The sequence below is a fragment of the Salvelinus sp. IW2-2015 genome, linkage group LG37 (assembly GCF_002910315.2).
Source record: "Salvelinus sp. IW2-2015 linkage group LG37, ASM291031v2, whole genome shotgun sequence".
Taxonomy (NCBI): Eukaryota; Metazoa; Chordata; class Actinopteri; order Salmoniformes; family Salmonidae; genus Salvelinus; species Salvelinus sp. IW2-2015.
The window spans coordinates 5910798-5918723 of NC_036876.1; the positions used below are offsets into that span (position 1 = coordinate 5910798).

Below are 7926 nucleotides of genomic sequence, written 5' to 3' on the forward strand. Positions count from 1 at the left end.
TGGCTAAACTAGCTAGCTGCATTTTCTAGGTTAATTTGTTAGAAACATTGTCTTTCTCGCTCTTTAAGTCAACATACTCAATCACATTTTATGCACTTGCAGTGCAAGCTAGCTGTAACCTTATTGCTTCAGTACTAGATTAATTACCTGATCCTTTGATTGGGGTGGACAACATTTCAGTTCATGCTGCAAAGAGTCTGATGGGTTGACGTTCCTCCGGAGTTGTCCAAATTACTTTGCAAGTATGGAAGGGGGTGGAGAACACGAGCCTACCCTAGTTTGTTTGGTTATTGGAGTAAATGTACCCAGAGGAGGAATGGAAGCTAGCTTGTATAACTCAGGCATAGACAAAACTCAACCAAATTGATACCATGTAACACTGAGCACGTCTTTCTCTTGTGCCTTTTACAGCTTGTTTCTGGCCTAAAGCGTTGCAGAGTTATAACATCCCTATACAAATCTCAAATCTGGGTTTGGGGAAGTGCATTATTTTTAAGAGAATGTGACATTTAAATATATAAGGAGAGTGAATTTATTTCAGCTTTGTTTTCTTTCAATCACATTCCCAGTGGGTCAGAAGTTTCATACACTCAATAGTATTTGGTAGCATGCTTTAAATTGCTTAACTTGGGTCAAACTTTCAGGTAGCCTTCCACAAGCTTCCAACAATAAAGTGGGTGGAATTTTGGTCATTCCTCCTGACAAGGGCGGTGTAACTGAGTCAGTTTGGTAGGCTCCTTGCTCGACGCACCTTTTCAGTTCTGCCACCACAATTTTCTATTAGATTTGAGGTCCAGGGCATTTGTGATGGCCACTCCAATACTTGTATTTGTTGTCCTTAAGCCATTTTGCCACACAACAGTGCTTGGGGTCAATGTCCATTGGAAGACGCCATTTGCAACAAGCTTTTTTCTTCTCTGCTGATGGCTTGAGATGGTTGCCTTCAAATAATCCCACACAACTTTTCTTTCCTCAATCGAATGCCAATCTATTTTGTGAAGTGCACCAGTCCCCTCTGCAGCAAACGCACCCCAAACATGATGCTGCCACCCCAGCTTCACAGTTGGGAGATGGTGTTTCTTTTGGCTTGCAAGCTCTCCCCTTTCCTCAAAACATAAAACGATGGTCATTATGGCCAAACAGTTCTAATTTCATTTCATCAGAACCAGAGACAACTTTCCTCCAAAAAGTAGGATTTCGGTCCCCATTGTGGCAGTTGCAAACCGGTAGTCCCTGGCTTTTCTATGGCGGTTTGGAAGCAGTGGCTTCTTTCCTTGCGGAGCGGCCTTTCAAGTTAATGTTTGTATTGTTTCCCTCCAGCATCTTCACAAGGTTCTTTCCAGTTGTTCTGGATTGATTTGCACTTTTTGCCACCATAAGTTACGTCAATCTCTAAGAGACAGAACGCGTCTCCTTCCTGAGGCAGTAATACACGGCTCGGGTCCATGGGTGTTTATACTTGCGTACTATTGTTTGTAACAGATGAGCGTGGGTACTTCCAGGCGTTTGGAAAATTGGTCCCAAGGATGAACCAGACTTGTGGAGGTCCAACAATTTTTTTCCTGAGGTCTTGGCTGACTTCTTTAGATTTCCCATGATGTCAAGTAAAGAGGCACTGAAGTTTGAAGGTCGCCCTTGAAATACCATCCACATACATCTCCAAATGAACTCAAATGAATGTCAATTAGCCTATCAGAAAGCTTCTAAAGCCATTGAAAATCTTTTCGGAATTTTCCAAGCTGTTTAAAGGCACGTATGTAAACTTTGACCCATGGAATTGGTGGATACATGAATATAAGTGAAATAAATCTGTCTGTAACCAATTGTTGGAAAAATTACTTGTCATGCACAAAAGTAGACGTCCTAACCGACTTGCTAAAACTAATGGTTTGTTAACCAAAGTAAATTTGTGGAGTGGTTGAAAAAACGAGTTTAAATGACTCCAACCCTAAGGTGTAAATGTAAACTTCCGACTTTAACAGTAGGTATCCCCCAATCCTTCTTTATGTTTTGGGAAAAATGTAAGCACTGGCATTTGGGACGTTGAGTAGCTCTTTTGTTGTCGAGGTCAGCTGTTGTTTGACTGGCTCTAACTAGCTATGGCTGAAGTCCTTTGGTGGTAACAACCTTCTGCATAAACAAATTAACTAGCTACCTTTCTTTGACTGTTTTGTTAGCTAACTAGCTAGCTTTTGGCTGACTGGTGTTAGCTAGCTAGCTACAATATATACCAGCTTTAATACCACCATATAACTAGTATCTAACAAGTAGCCTATAGGTTTTGTTCTCATATACTTCTTATGACTTATTTGCAGCATGTTGCAGCAGCAGCTGAGTTTCTCAAGCCCATTAGAACCGAGGTAAAGTCAGTTTCAGTTTGGATATTTCGACGGATATTCGCGCTTTCAAATCTCAATAGCTTTCAAACCACTTGAGCCACAGACTCCAAATAACTGTCATACACAGTGCACGCTTTTATTTTTTGTTGTCCTAGGTTACCTGCTAAAATGCTTGCCCGCTAGCCTAACTTCCTTTCATGGGCAACGTTAGCTAGTTAACATTAGCCTTCTACATCTAGTTTATAAATCCCAGTCACATGACACGCTAGTGCTAGAGATACCCCGTATTAACTCTGAGTTAGCAAAACATACTTGAATATCACGCTCCACCAGTCATGGAATGAATCGCAGAAGAACTCATTTTAGATGTTTTGGTGCCTGTAAAACAGTTTAAAATCACATTACATTGAACTTTTTATTATAAACCGTGATTGCTTTTTGTAATGTGTGTTTTTCTTCATAGAAGTTTATTTCTTTTATTAGCTTTAATCTCCATCTTTGTACTTTTTATATTTATTTTGTTTGGTTTTAAATTCTTATTGATTACTGTGTTGTTTTTTATAGTTGTATCACAGGGCACAACTGTAAAAGAGACTGTCCTCAGCTTGTTCCCCTGGTTAAATAAAGGTTAATGAAATATATATATATAATATTTAAATGATTCTAGCTACCTTGGCATCAATGAAATACACGCCCCCGGTTGTCATACTGTCTTAGAGATGATGGTAGGGAGATTTGAAATTTAAAATTGAACTTCAATCAATCCCATATCTCTGTAATGAGTATGTCAGATTATTAATGTAGAGTGTACCTACTTTGAGAAAGCACAGTAATAAAGAAAATATCATCCTGATATTCATCATAATGTCCACTGAACCCACACTAACGGTAGTCCACAATGTTTCTCGCTAAAAGTATGATGGACCCCCCGTACAGGCATTACAATTGCCAACATTACTATTTCTTGTAAAACGAAACTCCACCGAGGTCAACTTCCATTGTAGGTGTTTTAGGCTGCCTGCCGCCACATACCAAACAGCAACAACCGTTGATCTCTGTGTTGCAAACTTCTCTCTTCTCAGGCTTTATAGTTAAGACGAATAGAAAGGTAAGATTACAAATTACATGTATCTGTAAAAGCTGTTGCCAATTGCTAAAAAACATATACCATCTTCAACTAACAGCACATTGCGGTTAAACAGTTCTCTTCGGTTGGTTTCAGTCTAGTCAATATTTTATTGTGACGTTCATTACGATGATGGATCTTGTACTAACATGACTTATTTGGCTATTTGATTTAATCGAATGAGGTGTGTTTTATACTTTCCCCACTAATAAGAAACCAGAACTACTCTGAATTAGAGAAACTTGAATGGTTAATAGAAATAAGTCTTCATGGTTGCAAATCGTATTTCAAAAGCATGGCAGATTCGACAGGATATCGCGATATAATTGAAATAGCAGGTTTTGTTTTTGTTTCCAATAGTCTTTCGTTTTCGTGAAAATGTATGTATACAGTATATGTAAACGTCAAATTAAATTATTTCCCCTTTGCTATTGCAAATACAGTGTCTTGTAACCCCGATGTGGCCTGGGCATCCTGAAGATTCAAGAAACTTTAATAATTAAATCAATCAAAAGTAAGGTCATTAATATGACTGTAAAATGTGGTATAATAAGGAAGGGAAGTAATGATTTTATGTCATAGAAAAGTTGGTACTCCGCAGTCACATCAGGAAATCATCCTACAGCTAGAGCAATCATGATGATTTTCAAAGTGAATCTTTGATATTATTCAATATTAATCTTCAACATTATTTGATACAGGCACAGGTCAATGTTTGCAGCAACAACAAAAAAAATTGGGAAATGTTACAACATGTATACTGAATAGAAAAAGTGTTGGTCTCCATGTTTCATGAACTGAAATAAAAGATGCCGAAATGTTTCATATGTACAAAAAGCGTATTTCTCTAAAATGTTGTGCACAAATTTGTTTACTTCCCTGTTAGTGAGTATTTCTCCATTGCCAAAATAATCCATCCACCTGACTGGTGTGGCATATCAAGAAGCTGATTAACATCACGATCATTACACAGGTGCACCTTGTGCTAGGGACAATTAAAGGCCACTAAAAAAGGTGCAGTTTTGTCACCAGCACAATGCCACAGTTGTCTTAAGTTTTGAGGGAGCGTGCAATTGGCATGCTGACTGCAGGAATGTCCACAGAGCTGTTGCCAGATAATTTCATGTTCATTTCTCTACCATATGCCATCATTATAGAGAATTTGGCAGTACGTCCAACAAGCCTCACAACCGCAGACCACGTGTAACCATGGCAGCCTAGGCCTCCACATCCGGCTTCTTCACCTGCGGGATTGTCTGAAACCATCCACCAGACAGCTGATGAAAATGTGGGTTTGCACAACTGAAGAATTTCTGCACAAACGTCTCAGGGAAGCTCATCTGCATGCTCTCGTCCTACCAGGATCTTGACCTGACTGCAGTTTGGCGTCGTAACCAACTTCAGTATGTAATGCTCACTGCCATGCTGGTGAAGTCTCCTCTTCACGGATGAACGTCGGTTTCAACTGTATCAGGCAGATGGCAGACCGCCTGCATGGCGACATGTGGGCGAACGGTTTGCTGACGTCAACGTTGTGAACAGAGTCCCCAGGGTGGGGGTGGAGTTATGGTATGGGCAGGCATAAAACAAGTATCGATGTGTACGACAGCGTGTTCCAGTTCCCGCTAACACTTCACCAGCATGGCAGTGAGCATTTACATACTGAAGTTGGTTACGACGCCAAACTGCAGTCAGGTCAAGATCCTGGTCAGGACGAAGAGCATGCAGATGAGCTTCCCTGAGACGTTTGTGCAGAAATTCTTCAGTTGTGCAAACCCACATTTTCATCAGCTGTCTGGGTGGATGGTTTCAGACAATCCCGCAGGTGAAGAAGCCGGATGTGGAGGTCCTAGGCTGCCATGGTTACACGTGGTCTGCGGTTGTGAGGCTTGTTGGACGTACTGCCAAATTCTCTATAATCGAATGGCATTATGGTAGAGAAATGAAACATGAAAAATTTATGCTGGCAACAGCTCTGGTGGACATTCCTGCAGTCAGCATGCCAATTGCTACGCTCCCTCAAACTTTAAGACAACTGTGGCATTGTGCTGTGTGACAAAACTGCACCTTTTTTAGTGGCCTTTAATTGTCCCCAGCACAAGGTGCAACCTGTGTAATGATCTGTGATGTTAATCAGCTTCCTTGATATGCCAACCACCAGTTCAGGTGATGGATTATTTGGCAATGGAGAAATACTCCTAACAGGGGGTAAACAAATTTGTGACCAACATTTTAGAGAAATACGCTTTTTGTACATATGAAACATTTCGCGATCTTTTATTTCAGTTCATGAAACATGGGGACCAACACTTTTCTATTCAGTATACATGCTGTAACATTTCCAAAAATGTTGTTGTTGCTGCAAACATTGACCTGTGCCTGTATCAAATAATGTTGAAGATTAATATTGAATAATATCAAAGATTCACTTTGAAAATCATCATGATTGCTCTAGCTGTAGGATGATTTTCTGATGTGACTGCAGTACCAACTTTTCTATGACATAAAATCATACTTCCCTTCCTTATTATAACACATTTACAGTCAATACCGTTCAGTCACCTTGCTAGAACGATAACTGACCCACCACATGCACATAAAAAATTATACGAAACGATAGGCTATGCAAAATATCATTGCTTTCTGACAGATATATTAATTGACCCTTACTTTTGATTGATTTAATTATTATAGTTTCTTGAATCTTCAGGATGCCCAGCCCATCGGGTTACAAGACACTGTATTTGCAATAGCAAAGGAAATAATTATATTTTGACGTTTACATATACGGTATACATCAATTTTCACGAAAACGAAAACTATTGGAAACAAAACAAAACCTGCTATTTCAATTATATCGCGTATCCTGTCGAATCGGCCATGCTTTTGAAATACGATTTGCAACCATGAAGACTTATTGTGCTAATTAACCATTCAAGTTTCTCTAATTCAGAGTAGTTCTGGTTTCTTATTAGTGGGGAAAGTATAAACACACCTCATTCGATTAAATCAAATAGCCAAATAAGTCATGTTAGTACTACATACAAGATCCATCATCGTAATGAACGTCTACAATAAAATATTGACTAGACTGAAACCAACCGAAGAGACTGTTTTAACCGCAATGTGCTGTTAGTTGAAGATGGTATATGTTTTTAGCAATTGGCAACTAGCTTTACAGATACATGTAATTTGTAATCTTACCTTTCTATTCGTCTTAACTATAAAGCCTGAGAAGAGAGAAGTTGCAACACAGAGATCAACGGTTGTGCTGTTTTGGTATGTGGCGGCAGGCAGCCTAAAACACCTACAATGGAAGTTGACCTCGGTGGAGTTTCGTTTTACAGAAATAGTAATGTTGGCAATGTAATGCCTGTACGGGGGTCCATCATACTTTAGCGAGAAACMTTGTGGACTACAGTTAGTGTGGGTTCAGTGAAATTATGATGAATATCAGGATGATATTTTTCTTTATTACTGTGCTTACTACAAGTAGGTACACTCTACACTAATAATCTGACATACTCATTACAGAGTATGGGATTGATTGAAGTTCAATTTTAAATTCAAATCTCCCTACCATCATATCTAAGACAGTATGACAACCGGGGCGTGTATTCATTGATGCCAAGGGTAGCTAGAATCCTTAATAAATCAAAAACCAACCTTTATTTAAACAGGGGAATAAGCTGAGACAGTGTCTTTTACAGTTGTGCCCTGTGATACAACTATAAAAACAACACAGTAATCAATAAGAATTTAACACCAAACAAAATAATATAAAAAGTACAAGATGGAGATTAAAGCTAATAAAAGAAATAAACTTCTATAAGAAAAACACACATTACAAAAACCAATCGCAGTTTATAATAAAAAGTTCATGTAATGTGCATTTAAACTGTTTTACAGGCACCAAAACATCTAAATTGAGTTCTTTCTGCGATTCCTTCCATGACTGGTGGAGCGTGATATTCAAGTACCGTTTTGCCTAACTCAGAGTTAATACGGAGTATCTCTAGCACTAGCATGTCCTGTGACTGCGATTATAACGGTGATTCTGATCCAACCATCAATTCATACATTGTTGTGTCCCTGGCCTGATAGGATGTAATGTCACGCCCTGACCATAGTTTGCTTTGTATGTTTCTATGTTTTGTTTGGTCAGGGTGTGATCTGAGTGGGCATTCTATGTTGTATGTCTAGTTTGTCTGTTTCTGTGTTTGGCCTGATATGGTTCTCAATCAGAGGCAGGTGTTAGTCTTTGTCTCTGTTTGGGAACCATATTTAGGTAGCCTGTTTTGTCATTGTGGGTTGTGGGTTGTGGGTGATTGTCCTTGTTAGTTGCCTGGTTGCACTACGTTGGCTGCACGTGTCGTTTTGATATTTATTGTTTTTGTTGGCGACATCGGTAAATAAGTATGTACGCTCAAAACGCTGCGCCTTGGTCCACTCCTTTAAACG

General features: G+C 39.3%; 1 protein-coding gene across 2 annotated transcripts in view; it reads right to left on the bottom strand.

Annotated features, from left to right (window-relative positions):
- The window catches only part of ponzr1 (plac8 onzin related protein 1), a 13578-nt gene extending 6778 nt beyond the window's left edge, over positions 1-6800 (bottom strand). Inside the window, exons 1-2 of one of the 2 annotated variants that reach the window (XM_070437942.1) lie at positions 6670-6800; positions 6136-6203 (exon numbers count right to left, since the gene is read on the bottom strand). The gene's annotated coding sequence lies outside the window, so the exon portion shown is untranslated. The remainder of the gene's footprint in view (positions 1-6135; positions 6204-6669) is intronic. The other variant, XM_070437941.1, reaches the window with a different exon arrangement.
- Positions 6801-7926: the final 1126 nt, after the last annotated feature.